General features: G+C 41.4%; 1 non-coding gene across 1 annotated transcript; it reads left to right on the top strand.

The window, feature by feature from the left end:
* The first annotated feature begins 23,411 nt into the window (after positions 1–23,411).
* Positions 23,412–23,484, top strand: TRNAE-CUC. Its single transcript has one exon. It is a non-coding gene; the product is annotated as a tRNA-Glu (tRNA).
* The last annotated feature ends 543 nt before the right edge of the window (positions 23,485–24,027 follow it).

Genomic DNA, 24,027 nt, shown 5'->3' with positions numbered 1-24,027 from the left:
CCCTTGTCTTCACCGCTCTTCATCAAGCCACCAATATTTCTTGCATTCTAATGATTGTCCTGATTATGTCATTGGCACCTTTGTTCTTTTAAAAATACACATGGGTTCATGTTACTCCCCTGCCTAAAATTATTTCATGGTTTTCCACTGCAATTAGGATAAAACACAAAATCCTCCCCATGTGGTCTAAAAGTTCCACATAACTAATCCTGAATAATCCTCCAACTCCATCTCCTGCCACAAATCCGCTGTTGACTATGACCCAGCCACAGGGCTTTCTTTCTCTTGCATGAACTTACCAAGCTCATTCCTTCCTCCAAGACATGGCACTTGCTACTTCTTCTGCCCCTAGGTTCCATCCCAATCTTTGCAGGACTGCCAGGTGTTATTCAGATTTCTCCTCCTAACCATCTCTAAGGGCCCTATCAAATTACCCAGTCCCAACTACAGCCACACTGAAACGCGTCACCTTGTTCTGTTTTCTCCATGGTGCTCCCTTATTTGGTAATGTGCTAACTGTCCTCTTCACTCCACCCACCTCTCCACCACACGCATCCCATGAGAGCAGGGACATTTTTCCCCACCACTGTGTTCTCCAGGATCTAAAAGACTGCCTGGCACACATTAGGTGCTCAGTAAATATGTACTCAATAAAAGATGAATCAATAGAAGATTAAGAAGCTAAAAGAAATTCTATAAGAGGAGGAGGAAGCCAACAGCCTGCTCACTTTTTACCAGAATATATTTTTCTCCACCAAGAATCCCCATTAAAGAATTTAGTTCCATTTGCAATATTTTATTTTGCATTCAAAGACCCAAACACTTGATCTCTCTGGCTCTTCTTAATGGCCTCAGGAGGAATGCCAAAAACAAAAAAAACAAAAAAAAATCCACCCATGCTGTTGAAATACCAGAAAGATGATTTTCATGCATTCAGACTCAATATTTATACTGGAATGCAGAAATGTGATTCTAAGAGAAAAAGAGTAACAAGAAGATACAACTCATTGCAGTCTAGTCCTACTTTCTATTTTTTTACCTTGAAGAAACGACTTAAATTCTCTGAGCCTTAACATCCCCAGGTGTAAAGTAGGTGTATCAATACCTGCCTCTTTTTTCTAACTCTCGGGTCTATTTTAACTCATAAAGTGTGAAAAATATCTAACAATGGCTTAAGGTTAGAGATTTTATAGGTTATAGAGCTTGTGATTTTTTTGATAGCTTTGGAGAGAAGAGTGAGTTATTATTTTTATGGTCATAATTCAGAGACAGTTTATCACATTATATAACCTCGAAAATAATTGTTCTTTGACCAGAGAAATAATATGTTTACATTATGGATTGTTACACTAGTAATAGGATCCATCACTACTGCATTAATGAAAAGGAAGGTGCTAGAATGAGAGGAATGGAAAATCAATTTATCTACTTTTCCAACCCAATATTTATATGCTGACACCAAGTGCTGATATAGAGTCAAGTATCAGATGTTTATGTAATGTCTCAAACACTACAGGCAGCCAAGATTTTCTTCTGCAAATTCCAACTGCCTGACTTAAGTTCCAAGTAGGATTTCTTGCTTCTTCTGCACATCCATGGTATTACATTGAATATTTTCCACCTGTGATTGGTAGAGTGGGATAAATAACTTAATAGTTATGTAAGTTAAATTTTTTGCTGCAAATACCAAACAACTTGACTAATTTTGGCTTAAAAACATTGGAGTTTATTTGAATCATCCAGAAAGAATTCTGGGAGAGAACAGTCCTAAAACTGATATGGTAACTCAGTGATGCCATCAGAGACCCAGTTGGTAAATGTTTAACAACCATCCTGAAGGGAAAGTCCTGATATGTCATATTCGCCAATTTCCATAGTGTACACACTTCCACCATGGCTTGATTTTAAACCTCCAACGTGATATAACTGACTTCGGAGTTGGGAAGAAATACTCAGTAGCACACCATTACAGAGTATTTCCACCATGCATGTAATAGATGTAACTAACCTTAAAAGCATTAGATAATAGTAAAATGTAATAGAAGAATTAGGAAATTAGGAGCTATGGGCATTATCTTTGTTTTAATAGAATTTATTTAATTGTAAGTTTATATAAGGTAATTTTTAGTAATGGCTGTGCTGAGGGGACTTCCCTGGTGGTCCAGTGGTTAAGACTCTGCGTTCCCAATGCAGAGGGCCCGGTTCAATCCCTGGTCAGGGAACTAGATCCCGCATGCCACAGCTAAGAGCCCGCATGCCACAACTAAGACCAGGCCCAGCTAAATAAATAAATAAATAACTTAAAAAAATAATGATAATAGCTGTGCTGAACAACAGGCTTGCAAAATTTCTGGAAATTTAACAGTCAACTCTCGCAAGCTGGTACAGCCGTGTCCAACACACCACTGAATGCAGGTTCTTTACATCATTTTGCTCTTCCATCTTCTAGGTGTACACTTTTCATCTGCGTGCTTGTCGTTGCCTTATGGTCGCAAGAAGGCTGCTGCCCTTCCAAAGCTCACATGTGCATGCCAGGCAAGGAGAAGAAAAAGGGGGGACTTCCCTGGAGGTCCAGTGGTTAAGACTTCACCTCCCAGTGCAGGGGGTGTGGGTTCGATCTCTGGTCAGAGATCTAAGATCCCACATGCCTTGCGGCCAAAGAACCAAGACATAAAGCAGAAGCAGTGTTGTAACAGATTCAATAAAGACTTTAAAAGTGGTCCACATGAAAAAAACCTTAAAAAAAAAAAAGAAAGAAAAAGGCGTGAAAAAGCAAAAGCAGCATGCCAATTTTTAAAAAAATACTTGCCCAAAGCCCCACTCGGAGGCTTCTGTTTACAGCTTGCTTGCTGGAACTGTCCACGTGTGCCTAGGCCAAAGATGGCTAGGCAGAAAGGAATCACGAATGAAGGCTGGGTTGGCCAATTAAATGGATCTGCTATAACAATAAAAATATCTATGGAGCTCCAACTTTTAAGACACCATACCATGCTCAGCACAATGACACAGAGATGAAAATAGAGTGGTTCAAGACTCAGTGCTTGCCCTCAAAGATTCTTTGAAGGTAAGACATATACACAGGGAAATATAGCCAGCAATTCTCCTTTAACAGCACACTGAGACCCGAGTGTTGGCACAGAAGCTAAGTACCTCTGGACCTGGCAGAGGCAGGCATCGCTCTGGACTGGGTGGTCCCTTTCAACAGAAGGCTCATCATCACAGAAAGAGAAGTCAGTTCAAACAAGTAACTGCCAACAGGTTTATAGACTCTGCTTAATTTGAATCATTAATTAGTACACATGGGCATGGCCTTTGTACACTCCCCAATTTTAGTTATTTTAGCTAATTGCATGGGAGGCTGAAATTTGTGTGGAAATACGTGGACTAAAATTGAATTGCTCTCTCTGCAATGACCTACCTGCTTTTTCTAGGTAACAGATAATTATCATTTTTCTAAGCTTAGTCCAATACTCTTCAAAGCCCTCTGGGATCACATTACTGGTATCAAGTGGTTTTTCAAGTGTTCCATTTTTTAAAAATTCTATCTTTCTACACAAGGAAGAACACCACAACAGTGGCTTAAAGTATCATGTGAATAGTTCCAAATGATGATCGTAATACTGATTTGAATATTATTGCCATTCCCCTGGAAAGTTCTATCATCATCAAGGTTGAATTATATTATGCCTGTATTTCTTTAAATGTTCAGAGCTCTCTCCTGCGCCTAGGCAGAGTGGAGGACCCTCACTCTTAGCATGAACAGACGTCACCTAAGCCAACAAGAATGAAGGTTGCTCTAAGTTGCTGAGCTACACCAGCCTTCGGGGCTGTGGAATCAGGCCATCAATTTTGCCTGATGTAAAAGGTTATTCTCTTACTGCCTTTCAGTTTTGCCCTTTTAGCTCTGTACGGGTCACCACTGAATTCCTGCCTTAAAAAATCTGGCATAATGGCCTGTTTGGCACAAGGATAGGTATGGAAAGTTCAGAGAAATTTTGACTACAAGGTCCTTCGGGACCTGTGATAGACAAATAACAGCATCCTCCCCTCCCCCAGGTAACCCAGAAACCTTTCTTTTCCCCCACCACCCTGCTTTCTCCCCACAGTACTCACTATGCCCATACAAAAATAAGATGTTAACCAGCTGGTGCTGCTGCATACCTGACTTCCCCAAAACACACTGCCTTACAGCAGCAAACATGTCTTCTTCTAGCTCCTAGGTGTGCAGAGTTTCTGGGACAGCCCAGGATGTGGGTCAGCTTAGCCTGGCTGAGCCTTCCAGCGGGGTTCAGGCCCACTCTCTGGGTCTCTACCTCTCTTTGGACCAGCAGCTCCCTGGTGCACGGTCACGGCCTTTGTCAATAAGTACACACTGAATGCCTGTGACTATCCCACTAGTCACCTGGGGGCTAAGATAGGGGTAACACTCTAAAGAAAAATTTAGTAATGGAATCAATTTGCACAAACACACTCGGCATAGCTGGTTGATAATGCAAAACAATACATGATTAAAAGTGAGAATGGGAATGGATAGGTAGGATTTTGATAGATCTAAGCAAGGGCATTTTCAAAAGAAGAAACACATCTAAGGGAGGCAAAGGATCTATATGGGAATGAGTGTTATCTCAAACATACATCATCCTAACTTTTTTTTTTTAATTTTTCTGGCCGTGCCGCGTAGCATGCGGGATCTTAGTTCTGTGACCAGAGATCGGACCGGTGCCCCTTGCATTGGAAGCACAGTCTTAACCACTGGACCGCCAGGGAAGTCCCACATCATCCTAACTTTTATAAGGTGAGCTATGAATAAGGTGAACCAGTAGACTGGTTATACGTTGGCCCTGTTTCTCTATCCCTAATTTTTAACTATCTTTCCATTACTTGATTTGTTAATAATAATAACTGTAGAATGGCACAAAAAGAGGAATTCTTCAGAATGCTTTTATAACATAAACATTCATAGTATCTAAACAATCGATTTGTTTTATAGATTCAGGTTTCTTTAAAACCAGAAATACCTTCCTACAGAGACTTTTATTCACATGTAAAGAAATCACAGCCAAGGAAACAGTGACTGAAGGATTTCATTCTAGGCAGGAGGAGACCTCAGTCACTCAGTTCTGTGGTCCCCTGGCAGTGGCAATGCATGCAAAGATTACTTATGTCTTTTATTCATTTCAAATGAAGTCTGGAAGAACAGACATTTAAAGGCTGTGCTGGTTTGGATCCAGTTCCTAAGTTTTGCCTCCAGGGGATTCAGAACTCTGGCCATTGGACTGAACGGGATTCCAAGAGCTGGAAGGTCATTGAACCTTCTTCCTTCATGTTACAGATGCTGAAAAAGAAGCTGGGAGTTTATTCAAATAAATTTGAATAAAACTGGGACTAAAATCCAGGTCACCTGATTTCCCAGGTGAAGGCAATATTCTGCCAGTCACCTCCTGGGTCCCTCTTGTGCTCCCAGAGCATTTCCTGTAAGCCCTCTCCTCCCACCAGCTTCTGCAAAGTCAACTCTTCAGAACAGGCACGAGAGCCTTGACTTCAGACAGAACTCATTTCAAATCACACTCATTTCAAAAGGACACCCATTTGCTGGGTGTCCTTGGGCAAACGGCATGGTCGTTCTCTGCTTCCACTTCCTCCTCTGTAAAAGGGCGCTAATGATATCTAACTTGCAGTGTTATTAGAAGAGCAAATACAATAACACTCTGCACAGGGCCTGGCCTGTAGGAGCAGAGCTACAAATAGTGGTTACGATGGTGACAATTAAGTGACTCAGAGGCCTGTCCGGGGAGGATGCATGCACAGAACACCTGGTGGGGTCTTACGGTATCACCTGGCCTGAGACCTGGGTAGGTTTCTGTAGTTTTTCTGCCCTGGGACAGCAGAACTCAGTCTGCTGGGAGAGAGAAGATATGGAGGCCTCCCAGCCCTGCCAAGTACCCTGTTTGGGGACTTGGGAAAAGCAATAATTTCCCTGCTGCACATCTTCACCCACCCTGCCCAGGGTGTTACCATTAATTTAATGACTCAGATGAGGATAAATGTACCGTTGGAGTGGGATGGAGAGAGTGGTAATGGATCTTGAGATTCAGAGACTTCCCTGAGGATAGGGAGATAGATTTCCCAGCAGGTAGATAGAGATGTGCCCCATGGAGACGGGAAGAATGGGATGCTTGATAAAAGGGTCTTGAAGGAAGGGGACCAGTGGGGGGGAGAAGGACCTCTGTGGAGAGCCTGCTGGGCTATAGGGAAAATTATACTGGACAATGTTAAGTTTCCTCCTCCAATGTTTTAAGTCTCCTGATTCACCCCCACATTCGTGAGGACAATTTAATCCAAGCTTGAGGGACAGTATGATGGAGAACAAAGCATCAGGAGAATAATGAAAAGGGGGACCTGCCTGAATTGTCTTGGAGATAAATGTTGGGTTCTAAAGGCATACACACATCCCAAGGACCTACATGAATTATTAGAGCTAGCACTGCTGAAATCCAGAAGGAAAACAAATATATTCTCCTGTCCCACCCTGTCTCATAATTTGAGAGGTTCTCTTGCACATTGGAGACCATCCTGCACATTACTGTACAGAAAGTGTTAGTTCCTATCCTTCACCCCCTCTTTTCAAATGGCACTTTATGGCGAATATATCAAAAAAGAAGCAGACTCACAGATACAGGGAACAAACTAGTGGTTACCAGTGAGGAGAGGGAAGGGGGGAGGGGCAATATAGAGGTAGGGGATTAACAGGTACAAACTATTAGGTATAAGATAAGCTACAAGGGTATATTGTACAACATGGTGAATATAGCCAATATTTTATAATAGCTATAAACGGAGTATAACCTTTAAAAATTGTGACTCACAATCTTGTATACCTGCAGCTTATATAATATTATGCATCAACTATACTTCGATTTTTAAAAAATGGCACCATATGGTCATTGGAAATAAGAAAGGGCCCATTAGAAAGCCCAGAGATAAACCCATGCACATACGGTCACCTTATTTTTGATAAAGGAGGCAAGAATATACAATGGAGAAAAGACAGCCTCTTCAATAAGTGGTGCTGGGAAAACTGGACAGCTACATGTAAAAGAATGAAATTGGAACACTCCCTAACACCATACACAAAAATAAACTCAAAATGGATTAAAGACCTAAATGTAAGGCCAGACACTATAAAACTCTTAGAGGAAAACATAGGCAGAATACTCTATGACATCAATCACAGCAAGATCCTTTTTGACCCACCTCCCAGAGAAATGGAAATAAAAACAAAAATAAACAAATGGGACCTAATGAAACTTCAAAGCTTTTGCACAGCAAAGGAAACCATAAACAAGACAAAAAGACAACCCTCAGAATGAGAGAAAATATTTGCAAATGAAGCAACTGACAAAGGATTAATCTCCAAAATTTACAAGCAGCTCATGCAGCTCAATATCAAAAAACAAACAACCCAATCCAAAAATGGGCAGAAGACCTAAATAGACATTTCTCCAAAGAAGATATACAGATTGCCAACAAACACATGAAAGGATGCTCAACATTACTAATCATTAGAGAAATGCAAATCAAAACTACAATGAGGTATCAGCTCACACCAGTGAGAATGGTCATCTTCAAAAAATCTACAAACAATAAATGCTGGAGAGGGTGTGGAGAAAAGGAAACCCTCTTGCACTGTTGGTGGGAATGTAAATTGATACAGCCACTATGGAGAACAGTACAGAGGCTCCTTAAAAAACTAAAAATAGAACTACTATATGACCCATCAATCCCACTACTGGGCATATACCCTGAGAAAACCATAATGCAAAAAGAGTCATGTACCACAATGTTCATTGCACCTCTATTTACAATAGCCAGGACATGGAAGCAACCTAAGTGTCCACCGACAGATGAATGGATAAAGAAGATGTGGCACATATATACAATGGAATATTAGTCAGCCATAAAAAGAAATGAAATTGAGTTATTTGTAGTGAGGTGGATGGACCTAGAGTCTGTCATACAGAGTGAAGTAAGTCAGAAAGAGAAAAACAAATACCGTATGCTAACACATATATATGGAATCTTTAAAAAAAAACGGTTCTGAAGAACCTAGGGGCAGGACAGGAATAAAGACACAGATGTAGAGAATGGACTTGAGGACACGGGGAGGGGAAGGGTAAGCTGGGACGAAGTGAGAGAGTGGCATGGACATATATACACAACTAAATGTAAAATAGATAGCTAGTGGGAAGCAGCCGCATAGCACAGGGAGATCAGCTCGGTGCTTTGTGACCATCTAGAGGGGTGGGATAGGGAGGGTGGGAGGGAGACGCAAGAGGGAGGAGATATGGGGATATACATATATGTATAGCTGATTCACTTTGTTATAAAGCAGAAACTAACACATCATTTTAAAGCAATTATACTCCAATAAAGATGTTTAAAAAAAAAAGAGGGCCCATTGCCCAGCCATATACCTCTCAGTGACTACACAAAGGTCAGAGAGAAGGCTGGAATTACCACCTGTTAGAACACTGCAACTCTCTCTTAAAGGCAAGTTCCTATAACCTTGTTAAGCCTCAGTTTCCCCATCTGTAAAATGGAAAAAAAGCTTGACCTCATATGGGTATCACAGGGCTTAAATGAGCAGCCCCAGTTAAAGCACCCGTGCAGCACCTGGCATGTGTCAGGGTTCATGTTAGTTTTCTTCTTCTACACCTTAATAACTCACCAAGGTCAACCCTCAAGTATACATGTGAAAAACTGAGTGCTTCCAACAGCACTGTGACAGAAGCCTACAGTTGCGGCTCCCAAAGGAAGCTTCTAAAAGAGTACCTATTGTAGCCTCTTCAGAAAGAATATTTTGACAGGAAACTGTTTCTAGGAATAGGGCACAGTGTTATTTCCAGGAAGAAAAATCACTAGTTAGAAGACCGAGGCAGCTGGATGTTGTTCAAAGTTCCCCCAAACTGGGCTGGTTCCTATCAAGGTGTCGGGACCTGGGCAAACATGTATTGTGAGGGCTGCCTTAAAATAGAGGAAAAGAGACTTTAAGGGAAAAGAAGCCCCAGAGTGGCAATCTGAGGGGTGCTGGCAGACAGAGAAGGCACAGTCCACTGCTGGGGCTTGGCGATGAGAGGGAGGGGGAGGAGCTGGGGGTCAGCGGCTAATGAGAGGACTGGCCATGGAGTGCCCTGACTGCTCGCTGGAGCTCTTTCGAAGAAACTGTTGGCAGAGTGACCTTGGTCTCTTTAACTTTAATGAGCCCTGCCCAGATGCCAGTAAGTTAGGAACTCAGGACCGTGACTTCACTCCAGGACAGCCAGTGCTGCCAGGTGGACGGGAGGCTCCAAACTCCAGGGATTCAGCCCTTAGGAATCCCCTTTCTGGAATCACTGCTGATGGGCTATGCTGTGGAACTCAGCACACTGTCCTCTCCCTCCCTGTAGGACCCTGCAGATGGTCAAAACGCAAGCTGGTCCCACTCAGCTGCTGAGTCTAGGAAAGGAAAGAGCCAAGAAGTTATGGACACAGCTCTGAGGGTTTTTTCATCATCTGAAGGTTCAATATTTAGAACAATATCGATTTGATTTATCTAGTGTTGTAATGGTCCATTGGTTGCTAGGCAACAGAGTTCTTGCTTCCCTGTTTTCTGGGTGGCTCATGGGAGTTTGACTACCAAAGAGATTACTTTGTGTATATGAAACTAAATGGACCATAGGTGCCATACATAAGTGGAGGAATACCGTTTTACTGGGCAGCATCAAGACCACGTTTCCTATCACATCTCGGTAATTGCAATTCAACCTCCAGAACAACAGGGCCATTCATATTCACATGCCCCTACAAGATACCCGCTGAGAACAATTTAACACAAAGTTGTGCTGATGCATAAAACCCTATGTTGTGTGCTTACTGTTCCACTCTCATAAAGTTCAAACCTGCACTGGGGCAAGAATACGTTTATGCCTCCCCATTCTGGTCCCCTCCATACCCCACACTGATAACCAAAAATAGCAACCTGGATTATAAAGGGCAAATTCTGGTTTGCACTTAAATCTTGGTATGGCAGGGTCTTTCCTCATTTCTCTTATTCCATCTTCTCCCCAACTCACCCCAAAACTGCCTCCCTTTTGGGGAGGCTGTTTTGTAAGTCCTTTCACTGTTTCTTTAAAATCCCAAGTCAGAAGCAGCAGGCAAACGAGGCACTGTCAGCTTGGGCTGTATGGTTCAGTGACTTGGCATTAATGATGTTTATTTTGGAACCTGCATGATGGCCTGACCTATTTTAGTATCTCTGCTTTAACCATACCTCCCTCCCCTACTTTTCCAATTAGAAATGAAGGCAGAAGGGATTGTGGGGAGGTTGGGGAAGGCAGGGAGGGAAAAACCCGGAGCTCACAGCTCTAGGAGTCACACCTGAAGCCGCCCACGTTGACCATAACACTAACCACTGTCACAAAGGTGATTTGAAGCTCTTCTGGAAAGGCTGGAATTCAGGGCTGTGTCCACAAAATGGGAAGAGCTTCCAGAGGCCCTGCTCTGCCCAGGTTCCCTGGTTGGGTGGTGGGGGGTGGGGGGGGAACCAGGAAATACACAAACCAAAGGCCACATCTGGTATTGTTTGGCATTTTCCTCCCTGGAAAGACCTGTTCGGGGAGAGAAATGATCTGGTTCTTCCAAAGAGAAAAGCTATTGGGAGGAGGGGGAGAAGAAGAGAGAGGCAAGTGCAGGCAAATAGCCAACTACGCACATGTACGGAGAGTAGGAATGTAAAACAGATGCTGTGCAGGAAGATCAGCCACTGCCCTGGGAGCGTCATCATCGGCCTCTGGAGAACAGGGCTTCTCAGATCCAGGCGAATAACACAGCAAGTCACTGAAAACTGCACACGCATCATAACTCACTCTAAGGAACGGCCCTTCTGGGTTGCCTGGTCCCCTGTCTCCACATCTTTCTCGTTGCTGAGTGGTAGCCAGCGTTCCTCTGAATCGATGTTATTCTGCCTCTTTAACTAAGACTGAGGAGGTGCTCTCACCCACACCAGAGCTTCTTCCCTGTGACGGAGAGCAGAGGCAGCAAGACCCAGAGCTCCAAAGAGGCAGACGGTGGCCCTATAAGCCCTGTCCTATGGCTCTAGCGGAATGTATTCCATGAGAGTAGGGGTTATGAGAAAGCAAGAGGACCCGGGCCACTATGTGAAGACCCTAACAGAACAGTTGTAGCACTCATGGAACAAATGCTGACATCAAGGTCAGTGTATAGAGGACCCATGGCAGTTGCTGCTGTGGGCAACTCAGGATCCCATTAATGGCTACCAAGAAGATGCTATGCTTAAATGCAAATCAAAAGAGGTACTACCTCACACCGGTCAGAAGAGCCATCATCAAAAAGTCTGCAAACAGCAAATGCTGGGGAGGATGTGGAGAAAAGGGAACCCTCCTACACTGCTGGTGGGAATGTAAGTTGGTTCAGCCACTGTGGAAAACAGTATGGAGGTTCCTCAGAAAACTAAAAATAGAATTACCATATGATCCAGCAATCCCACTCCTGGGCATATACCCAGATAAAACTATAATTCAAAAAGATACATGCACCCCTATGTTCATAGCAGCGCCATTCACAATAGCCAAAACATGGAAACAACCTAAATGCCCATTGACAGATAAATGGATAAAGAAGATGTGGTATATATATACAATGGAATACTACTCAGCCATTAAAAAAGAACGAAATAATGCCATTTGTAACAACATGGATGCAACTGGAGATTATCATACTAAGTGAAGTAAGTCAGAAAGAGAAAGACAAATACCGTATGATATCACTTATACGTGGAATCTAAAATATGACACAAATGAACCTATGTACAAAACAGAAACAGACTCCCAGACATAGAGAACAGACTTGTGGTTGCCAAGGTTGTGGGCGGGGGAGAGGGATGGACTGGGAGCTTGGGGGGTTGGTAGACGCAAACTATTACATGTAGAATGGATAAACAACAAGGTCCTATCTATAGCACAGGGAACTATTATCCAGTCTCCAGGGATAAACCATATGGAAGAGAATATTTAAAAAAGAATGTCTATATGTGTGTAACTGAGTCACCTTGCTGTACAGCAGAGATTGACACAACATTGTAAATCAACTCTACCTCAATAAAAAAAAAAAAAGAAGAAGATGTTGTGCTGTGCTTGAACCACCCGGGATGCACCAAGGGGAGAAAAAGAGGATATAGAAGACGAGGGGTCCCAGCACTGGGTGTGACAGAGGTCAGAGGTATGATGTCTCCTCCCACTGGGTTGGGGTCTAGGAAGCAAATCCACAGGAGTTAATATAACTCAACCCATCAAAGGGCCACAAGAACATAAAGGGTCAAGCGAGTCTTAAGAGAAATAAAATTAAGGAGCAAGTGTCCACTGTGGAAAGTCACTAAAGTTGAAGGTAGTGATTAAGTCCAGCTAGCAAATTTCTCCCTGAGAACTGAGCCCACAGAGCAAGTCTTATATTCTTTAAATCAACAACTTCTATGACCCCTGAACTGTATTGACAAAATCAGAAACAGTCCTTTTTCTAAGCATTCCTCTTTGCTTTTCTGAATCTCCTTTTAGAATTTCACACGGCAGGGAGGCACTGCAATATTTTGGGTCCCAAAATATTTTTCAGGAATGCAAGCTGGAAATATCAACCTGTCAGACATTGTCTTAAGTTATTAACTTGTCTGGTGGATGCCTTGGGAGGCTGGGGGACATCTGGCCAGGCATTTTTCCTCGTTCTCTATATATTTCTTTTCTTTCCCCATGTGTTTTCCTAGGACTGTGATTCACGTATTTATAATTAAAGCAGAAAAGGGGGAAGGAGTGTTCTTACCCCATTCCAGGCAAGGCTTTCACCTCTGGAATCTAGATTAACAACGTTACATATTGAGGTCCTGGAGGGATATGGAAGAAGGAGGAGAATGACAAGAAAAAGAAGGAAGAAGAGGAGGAATAGAAGGATTTCACTGCAAATTATATTTCCAGTTCCCAGACCCAGAAGGTCATTGAAATTTCTTGCTCCTACATAATTCTATGACGCTGAAAGAACATATCATTTTCTAAGTGGAATCAGGTTTAATGGAGGAATATCATGCCTTAAAATTAACTAGAATAAATTAATTCCTTAAGGAAACATACTAGCAAAGCACGAGAAAACTAAGGGTACCCAGAACTGACGTGCTGATTAAGAGGCGTGATCGTAAGGATGTCAGCTGATAGGAACTCCTGCTGCGTCTATGCAAACAGGCGGCTTTGAAAGATATCAACACTTCCGAGGGCTGGATCACAAGCCACCAGTTAGGAACTGCCTGGGTGCTGGTTGCTTGATTGAATTCAGGCAGTCTGTTTTGAAAATAGCCCACACTCTACCTAACAGCATCACTTTTGAACCAGTTTGCTGGGTGCTCTGTTTACTGCTCTGCCCAAGCTCAAACGGTGGGGTGGATGACAACTTCAAGTTCAAACTGAGCTAAGAAAATTGGTTGAAGAAGAGAGTTAACAGAAAGTCCAGCAGTGAGGGGAGCATCGAACTAGGGCCGCTGGTTGACAGCTAAGTCCAATTTAAGAGAGACACTGAACTGAGACAGTGGAACTGCCAGAGAGAAAGCCAGGTGATTCTAGAAAATTCCATCCTAACACATATCACAGGAGTCAGGATACAACCCTAGAAAATAGGAAGAAGGAACCAGTGAGGCAGTCTGATCGCTCCGCATGGGGATTTGGCGAGGTGGGATTATCACTCATTGACATGTCAGCACTCTACATGGAACGTCATTTCTATTTTCGTAATCGAGAAGTTTTCAGGAAGAGCACTCTTGATGTACTGCTCAACTGACCTTTTGTTAGTTCTGGGAGAAGAGCAGAGAAGTCCGCCGAGAGCTGGCTGCTTATGCTAAACAGCTGGGCTGGAGCTGGAATGACATAAATGTAGACATCCATTTCTAGCACCTCACACTAGTAACACAGCTCCAGGGAAAGGCAGGGGACTGACTCCTTTCTAATTAGTCAGAGAAGCTTTTGATAAGAACCCCAGGAGTTCCTTATCCCAAAATATCACTTGTCACATGAGCACATGGGCCCACGAATGCACCCTGAAGGAGATAGATGAGTGGTGCCAGTTCTAAACCTCCTATGGGGTTCCCCTTTGACAGGCTGCTCTCATGATTTAGGGCACCATCAGTGGCCCTGGTTTGATTCATCACTTGGTGATTCATCTTTCCCAACAAGCTATGGTTCCTGTTTTATAACGCCCTTTCCATTTCTCTCCTTTGAAGAGAGAGAAATAGGTGCTGAAAGCCAGGTTTTGGAACAGAATTCTGGCTTTTTCTTGCCAGAATTAGCATTCGGTAAGAAGGAGAAGCAAGCTGACTACCAGATCAATTTCAGGGAAGACTATACATATTGACAAAACAATGCCCATTTACATCAAATATGTCACTTCTATTATTTCACGTATTGGTATGATAAGTACTATAAATAGCCACGGCAACATATGACCAAGTGAGTGGATTTTTCTACCTAAACACTATGATTAATTAAAAATAAGCACATTAGATTTTTTTAAAGTTAAATTATATTTTGACCCTTGAGTATACAGACTTGTTACCATATTGAATCTTACATTTCTGTCCTAAAATTTATTGTCGCCATTTTGAATGTTGTCATGTAGTCTGTTTTGGCTATTGTAAGTCCCCACAGTTCTTACTTTTACAATATTTTTAAGCAACAGTTATTGTTTTTATGACAGAAGCAATGCATGAGCATTAGAGTGAGCTTAGAAAAATAAAATTTCAGGCTAATATAAAGAAAAAATTACCTATTATACTACTACTCAGAAATAATCATGTTTCATAACTTGTTGAATTTTATGTATTTACACATAATATATTTCATATTATACAAAAATGTATAAATTGGGATCATCTGATATAAAGGTAACATAGTAACATTTTGTCCTTTTCTATGAATAGCCTTCATCCTAGTCAGCCCTCATCAGCCCCTAATGCCCAGCTACCTGGAGGGGTTTATTAGAGAAAGAAAGCATAGAAGAAAACTAAAGTTCAGCTTCTAGAATTCAAAACTAGGATTTTGTAGCAGATAATACCTGGCAATCCCAGGCATTATCTAAAGAAAGTTTTGTCTAAATTTCTCTAATCTCCCCGGCCCCAAACATCCCAAACCAAATGTTTTTATGATCTAGATTAAAGGTATGTATTTAAGAGAGGTCCAGCTAGAAAGAGGAAGGGGGAAATTCCACCCTCCCATGTAGGTGTGCCTATTTTCCCCTCTTCTGCCTGAGAGGGGCAGGTATTTAGGTGGATGAAGGTACTATGGAGAGCAAAGGAGACTGTCTTAGTGCATTCAGGCTGCTGTAAGAAAAATACCATAGATTGGGTGGCTTATAAACAACAGAAACTTTATTTCTCACAGTGCTGGAGACTGGGAAGTCTAGATCAACGCCCTGGCAGATTCCGTGTCTAATGAGAACCTGCTTCCTGGTTCACAGGTGGCCCTGACAGGTGGTCCCCCCATGCTAGAAGGGACAAGGGAGCTCTCTGGGGTCTCTTTTATAAGGGCTTTCATCCCATTCATGATGGATTCACCCTCATGACCCAATCATCTCTCCAAAGCCCCACCTCCAAATACCATCACACTAGGGATTAGGTTTCAAAATATGAATTTGGGGGATGCAAACGTTCAGTCCACAGCAGAGACCCTAGGTCTCATTCTTCATCTAGGACTTCAAAACGTGCCTCTGAGGCTTCTCTTGCACCAACCTGGGGCACAGTCATGTCTATTTGGCTGCAGAGCATCAATCAGGGAGGGAGGACACCTTGAGGTGCAGCTCTCCTGAGCTGCTCTGGGCTCCTGGATAGCAGGAATACAGAGTAGAGAGCTAGATGGGCTGCCCGGGGATGAGGCTGAGCAAGGTGAGCCTGCTACAGACACCAGGACGCAGCACCCCCTCCAGGCCAGCAGGCTGAATAGAGGATAGTGTAGAAGCTCAAAGATCATTTTTTATACAAAGGTTATCAGATCACTGACTTGTTTGAACTTATAATATTGATTCAGCTCTGGGTCAATTAGACAATGTCTTCCAAAAAAAGTTTTCCCACAAAGGGCAAATAGTTGGTAAATTTCCTAGATCCTTACAGTCCCTAGAATAGTTTGCTTCTACCTTCAACCATAAACGAAAATTCAGCCTGGTTCAAAATCCATGGATCTAAACAATTTCCCTATAAAACCAGTAGATGTTATTCCATCATCTTTTATCATTTAATGTTAAAGAGTAGAAGTCTGAAGCCAGACTGAATTTTTGTTCTCTTGTGGTAAAACTGATTTTTTTTTTTCTGCCTGGATATGTAAATAATTTTGAGTGGCTGATTTTATTTTTTTTATATAAATTTATTTATTTATTTGTATTTTTTATTTTTGGCTGTGTTGGGTCTTCGTTGCGGCGTGCAGGCTTTCTCTAAGTTGCAGCGAGCGGGGGCTACTCTTCGCTGCGGTGCACAGGTTTCTCATTGCGGTGGCTTCTCCTGTTGCAGAACACGGGCTCTAGGTTGCAGAGCATGGGCTCTAGGTGTGCAGGCTTCAGTAGTTGTGGCATGTGGGCTCAGTAGTTGTGGCTCGCGGGCTTTAGAGTGCAGACTCAGTAGTTGTGGTGCATGGGTTTAGTTGCTCTGTGGCAGGTGGGGTCTTCCCACACCAGGGCTCGAACCCGTGTCCCCTGAATTGGCAGGTGGATTCTTAACCACTGTGCCACCAGGGAAGTCCCAAGTGGCTGATTTTAATTCTTAGAATTTTTTTTAATTTCCAGGATATGAGTGAGTGTGTGTGTGTGTGTGTGTGTGTGTGTGTGTGTGTGTGTGTTGCCTGGAACATAGCAAGCCATTTCAATCTTTAAATTCAGATGTGTTTTCAAATTCATATAGATTCCTTCAACATACTTTCGATCTTTACATTTTATTCCATTTGCTCTGTTTCTTTCCTCAGAAATCTCTATAATTCTTAAGTTTAATCTTTGTTTCATGCCCTCCAAATCTGTCGAATTCTTCTTGCTCTTATCTATTAGTTCTTTTCCCCTGAGCTCTGAGAGAACTTCTCAAGTTTGCCTTGGAATTTTCATCTTGGCACTCGTATCAGTTTCATTGATTTCTCCCTTTAGTACTTCTTTCTCCCTTTCTGCCTCAGTTTGTTAAATCTGAATCTAATCCCATTAGACCCTTCACCTCTTACATTTTTGTCTTATTGTTTTGCTTCTTCTTTAATCAAGGTCATGCCTTCTTGCAACTACTGTGGTCAACAAATAGTTTCTAAAAAGTTCTTTTTGTCCTCGCAGTAAATATTTCCAAAACTGTATTTCTCCACTGAGTACACTGAGAGATGGTCCCCTTTCCTTATTCTGTGGCATATTTTCCAACTAGCCTATGTTAATTTTTATAATATTCTCATCTTGAAAACAGAAGAGTATAATTGGGATCTCTCAATAGATTTTAGTGTGAATTTGTGTGGGTTCTACTCACAAGCCCCCTAAGTGCCAGGAGATCCCCTTCTTGATCTAACTCTAACGGGAACATTGGTTAGTATAGCTCTCAGCTCATATTTAGGATCTGATATGCATTTATCTGGTCCTAACTTTTGTTTTCTCCCATCCCCACAGCTTGGTCCTCTAATATTGAGAAATAATGGAATATATGCTAATTGATTAGGATGTGGATGCAGTAAAAAACAGACCCAAAAGTTTATAAGAGCTCAAATACAGTAGATATATATTTCTAACTCATGTAAAAATTCCAGAGTTCCTGAATGTCATCAGGCAGCTCTCCTCCAGGTGGTGCCTCAGGGACTCAGACTCCATGAATTTCCATCCAGAAGATGGAGGAAGAAAAAGGGAACTCGGAAGAGGCACAGTCTCTTATACAAATCTCCAGACTACTTTCTAGAGCTGCACAAATCACATCCACTCACAAGTCACTGAATACAACTAATCCATGACCACATCTAGCTACAAGGAAAGCTGGAAATGCAGTCTAGCTATGTATTCAAGAAAAAGAGAAGGAGACATTTTGGTGAACAAGTCTGCCACATTTTTCAGAACAGAATCACTAGTACATACGGTTATACAGATTTTCCCTGCTTTCCCTCCTTATCAACACTGCTTTTCTTGATTGTGGAAGATACAACTCTCGTTTATTCAACTATTGATACTATGACTTCTCTGTCTCCTTAGTTCTTGGCTATTTTGCTTAAGATAGTCCATTCATCCCAGCCTCAGCCCCTATAATGCAAACTCTATACCCAGGCCAGGCAGACTTACATCATGCTAGAAATTAATCAGAGAAAATGAAAAGGAGAGGAGGAGGTGTCCAAGACAAACTAATCCCTTTTCTTTAAACACTTGGGAACACTCTTAGCTTTTCTCTAGCAACAGAGGCAAAACAAAGCAATCTCGCTGGGCTAACATACCTCTAGCTCAGTAGTTCTCAAACTGTGGTCCTTGGACCAGCAGCATCAGCACCACCAGAAACTCTGGGAATGAGGCCTGGGAACCTGTGTTTTAACAAGCCCTCCAGGTGATTCTGTTACACAGTCAAGTGTGACAACCACCGCTCCGATTTAAACTTGGCTTTGACCTGGGCCATAGCAAAGTACCCTATGTCAACTCGTAGCACTCCATTTTAGCTGTAAGCAAACCACCTAAGAGGAATATTTGGAATTCCAATCTTGAAAAACTAAAAATACAGAGCAATGATAAAACTTTGACACTAATTCTCTAATTCTCTGTGCTAGATCAAAATGACCATCAGTGATGAACACAGAATCATAAAATATCTGATATAGAAGGGATTTCAGAGATCATCAAGTCCACTTACCCATTTTATAAACTGGAAAATTAAGGTCCAAGAAGAGTATGTGGATCTCCCAAGGTGCCACCTCTGGTTGGCGGGAGAGCCAGTCCCAGAACCCAAGACTCCTGATTCTTGGTCCAGCTCTCTTTCTCATGAGATCATGTTTGTAAAGCCCTCTGAAAAATATAAAGTGTACAGTGGTTGCATTATACGAATATTGCATTGAGTTCAGATCATTTGAATTCCAAATCTTAAAGAGCCAAAGTTAAACGTACGTGTAAATTTGTTCTCTAAGCCCTGTCCAAATGCAAATAAAAAATGAATGAACAGCATTGCCTTAGAATTACAGAACACTTCAGAACAATTGATATTGATATTAAGAAATGCAATGAAAAAGCATCAGGCAGCAGCTTCTGATATCTCCTTTTTGTATTTTCTTCCAAAATGTATGTGATGTCATAGAAATCTGAGATAAATTTCCACTAACTGTAGGGTCAATAGACCTGCATAGAGAAAAGCAATCTGTGGGTTCCATATACCCTACTTCACAAAAAGAAAAACTCAAGCATCACAGAGTAAAGTAAGTCAGAAAGAGAAAAACAAATATCATATGCTAACACATATATATGGAATCTTTTTTTTTTAATCAGTCATCAATTTTATACACATCACTTTATACATGTCAATCCCAATCGCCCAATTCAGCACACCACCATCCCCACCCAACCGCAGTTTTCCCCCCTTGGTGTCCATACGTTTGTTCTCTATATCTGTGTCTCAACTTCTGCCCTGCAACCCGGTTCATCTGTACCATTTTTCTAGGTTCCACATACATGCGTTAATATACGATATTTGTTTTTCTCTTTCTGACTTACTTCACTCTGTATGACAGTCTCTAGATCCATCCACGTCTCAACAAATGACTCAATTTCGTTCCTTTTTATGGCTGAGTAATATTCCATTGTATATATGTGCCACATCTTCTTTATCCATTCGTCTGTTGATGGGCATTTAGGTTGCTTCCATGACCTGGCTATTGTAAATAGTGCTGCAATGAACATTGGGGTGCATGTGTCTTTTTGAATTACGGTTCTTCTGGATATATGCCCAGTAGTGGGATTGCTGGGTCATATGGTAATTCTATTTTTAGTTTTTTAAGGAACCTCCATATTGTTCTCCATAGTGGCTGTATCAATTTACATTCCCACCAACAGTGCAAGAGGGTTCCCTTTTCTCCACACCCTCTCCAGCATTTGTTGTTTGTAGATTTTCTGATGATGCCCATTCTAACTGGTGTGAGGTGATACCTCATTGTACTTTTGATTTGCATTTCTCTAATAATTAGTGACGTTGAGCATCTTTTCATGTGCTTTGCGGCCGCCTGTATGTCTTCTTTGGAGAAATGTCTATTTAGGTCTTCTGCCCATTTTTGGACTGGGGTGTTTGTTTCTTTAATATTGAGCTGAATGAGCTGTTTATATATTTTGGAGATTAATCCTTTGTTCGTTGATTCGTTTGCAAATATTTTCTCTCATTCTGAGGGTTGTCTTTTTGTCTTGTTTATGGTTTCCTTTGCTGTGCAAAACCTTTGAAGTTTCATTAGGTCCCATTTGTTTATTTTTGTTTTTATTTCCATTACTCTAGGAGGTGGATCAAAAAAGATCTTGCTGTAATTTATGTCAAGAGTGTTCTTCCTATGTTTTCCTCTAAGAGTTTGATAGTGTCTGGCCTTACATTTAGGTCTTTAATCCATTCTGAGTTTATTTTTGTGTATGGTGTTAGGGAGTGTTCTAATTTCATTCTTTTACATGTAGCTGTCCAGTTTTCCCAGCACCACTTATTGAAGAGGCTGTCTTTTCTCCATTGTATATTCTTGCCTCCTTTATCAAAAATAAGGTGACCATATGTGCGTGGGTTTATCTCTGGGCTTTCTAATGGGCCCTTTCTTATTTCCAATGACCATATGGTGCCATTTTTTAAAATTCGAAGTATAGTTGATGTATAATGTTATACAAGTTACAGGTATACAGTATTGTGAGTCACAATTCTTAACGGTTATACTCCATTTATAGCTATTATAAAATATTGGCTATATTCACCATGTTGTACAATATACCCTTGTAGCTTATCTTATACCTAATAGTTTGTACCTGTTAATCCCCTCCCTCTATATTGCCCCTCCCCCCTTCCATCTCCTCACTGGTAACCACTAGCTTAAAAAAAAAAAGGTTCTGAAGAACCTAGGGGCAGGACAGGATAAAGACGCAGACATAGAGAATGGACTTGAGGACACGGGGAGGGGGAAGGGTAAGCTGGGACAAAGTTAGAAAGTGGCATGGACATATATACACTACCAAATGTAAAATAGATAGCTAGTGGGAAGCAGCTGCATAGCACAGGGAGATCAGCTCGGTGCTTTGTGTCCACCTAGAGGGGTGAGATAGGGAGGGTGGGAGGGAGGAAGACGCAAGAGGGAGGAGATATGGGGACATATGTATATGTATAGCTGATTCACTTTGTTATGAAGCAGAAACTAACACACCACTGTAAAGCAATTATACTCCAATAAAGATGTTAAAAAAAAAAAAGAAACTCAAGCACCATTAAAAGAAAGTGGGAAGCCAACAGACCCTTCTGTGACTATCTCAAGAAACTATAGCAAAAGCAACAATGAGAAAAGTGGACAACACGAATACTATTGGAGGTGATGGTAGATCGGACCCCACCCTCCACCGGCCCCAGCCTCAGCCGCACCCCAACATTCAACATCCCTCTAGAGGTTGCAACTCCCAGGAATGTACAAGGTCGTCTGAGTCAGAGACTTTCAGTTTCAGAATGCAATAAGAACCATGCACTATTGGACCTAGAAGCCAGACCTAGAACATTCCAGAGATTGAGAGCAAGTGAGGTAGCCATGGGATTGTGTCCCAGGTCACTGATAAATGGAGTTGAGTGTTCCTGGCTTGGTTTTATTGGTGGTCAGTTGCCTAGTGCCCAGCTGGTTCAGACAGGATTGGAGAGGACATGACAGCCCCACACACCATAGGGCTGCCTCTTTCCAGGAGGAGCTTCCCTTCCAGTTTATTTTTTAGGATATGAGCTGAAATAGACTTCTCTCTGCCTAAACTTTGTAAGTGGCTTAGCTGGGTCTTTAAAGAACCTTTTTTTTTTTTTTTGGACAGCTTTATTGATGTTTAATTCACATACCACACAGTTCACCCATGTAAAGTGTGCAATTCAGTGGTTTTTAGTATGTTCACAGATATCTACAACCATCACTGCAGTTGATTTTAGAACATTTCACCAGCTTGAAAAGAAATGCTGTACCTTTTAGCTAGCACATCCTAAGCAGACACTGATCTATTTTATGTCTCTACCGATCTCCCTGTTCTGGATATTTCGTATGAATGGAATCACGTAGTATGTGGTCTTTTATGATTGGCCTCCTTCACTTAGCACAATGTTTTTGAGGGTCTTCGTGTTGTAGCATGTAGCAACACTCTAGTCCTTTTTATTGCTGAATAATATTCCATTGTATGGATATCCCATATTTTATTTATCGGTTGATCAGTTGATTTGGGTTTTTTCCACCTTTTGGTTATTATGAACAATTGTATTGGGAACATCAGAACTGTCATCTAGTCTGAGGGTAAAGAAATTTTGAATAAAGGAATTTCCTTAATAACTGGATACTTTTACATTGTTTATCATAGTAATTCAATAAATATTGAACACCTGCAATGTGCAAAACAAAATGGAAGCTACTTTGAGGTTATAGTTTTTAAGAATATTTATAACAGCAGTAGTGAGAAGACCATCTCTTACAAAGCCCTTTGATATTATCTTAGGGAATCCTTATTATCATAAGAATACTCTATGAACCAGATATTGCCAGTCCCATTTTACAGCAGACATAAGCTCTGAGAATTCAGCATCATCAACCTAGTGAGTAGAAGACAATTTGGAGAACTTCCAGTCCTATATCTTGTTAAGATGTATTTTCATCTAATTTTTATAGGGAAGATATCCTTTTAGAAACATTATCCCACAACAGTTGAGACTTCTGCAGCCCCTTGTTATGAATCAGAGACTGGCACATTTCTCCTGTTCTAAATTCCAATAGCTCTTTTTTACACTTTTATTTTTTTTTAACATCTTTATTGGAGTATAATTGCTTTACAATGGCGTGTTAGTTTGTGCTGTATATCAAAGTGAATCAGCTATACATCATTTTTATACTTTTAAAAATATATCACCTTTTGTGGAGGATTACTGGACTGAATGTCAATATTATGACATAGTATGAGTGTGTTTCATGTTTGGTAATTGCAATCATTGTTGCTTTTGTTGTGGTCATCCATTTACTTGGTGTCAGTTTATCTCTTGTAAAAATATAATACAGTGTGTGTGAAAAAAAAAAATGCCTAAAAAAAAAAAAAGAAAGTATATGAATTTGAGAGTCTACAGTTTTAAGTAAGGGCCTACACAGTATAATAATAGCAACTTTAAATAGAATCCAGAGAATTCCCTGGTGGTCCAGTGGTTAGGACTCGGCGCTCTCACTGCCGAGGCCCCAGGTTCAATCCCTGGTCAGAGAACTAAGATCCCACAAGCCACACGCAGTGCAGAATGAATGAATGAATGAATGAATGAATAAATAAATAAACAAAATCCAAAATCCAAGAGTCAGAGACCCCAAGAATAGGAAGGGCTGATAACAGAGATTCTTGGGGAAGCAAAGAGAGTCATTCTAGGGCATTCTGAGAGACAATAAAATACGGTGAAGCAGTGTTGGGTGTCTGAAGCCAGGGATCCCAATCAGGGATCAAGGGTCAGGAGTGTGGAGCAACTCTCCTAGGGGAGTGATACCTTTGAACACCATCCTTGAGGTGGAGATTACTTCAATTGAACCTATCTCTCATGATATTTTGCTAGACTTTGGGTACAAGTATTTGATGGATAATGTTTTAGTTTTTCATTTGTGCTTAATATTTTACATATTAAAAAATAGTTCATCAAAAAAATATATATATCTCCTTTTTGCCTTTTATCATTATATTCGTGTTAAGGGTCATTCCCTTTGCTTGCTGTTCATAGCAGAAAGACTGGACCAGAAGTCCACTGAAAAATCTGCTAGCCAT

Source organism: Balaenoptera musculus, chromosome 15, assembly GCF_009873245.2.
Source record: "Balaenoptera musculus isolate JJ_BM4_2016_0621 chromosome 15, mBalMus1.pri.v3, whole genome shotgun sequence".
In the NCBI taxonomy this organism is placed as follows: domain Eukaryota; kingdom Metazoa; phylum Chordata; class Mammalia; order Artiodactyla; family Balaenopteridae; genus Balaenoptera; species Balaenoptera musculus.
The sequence above is the reverse complement of the archived record's forward strand: the minus strand, read 5'-3'. Positions and strand labels throughout refer to the sequence as shown.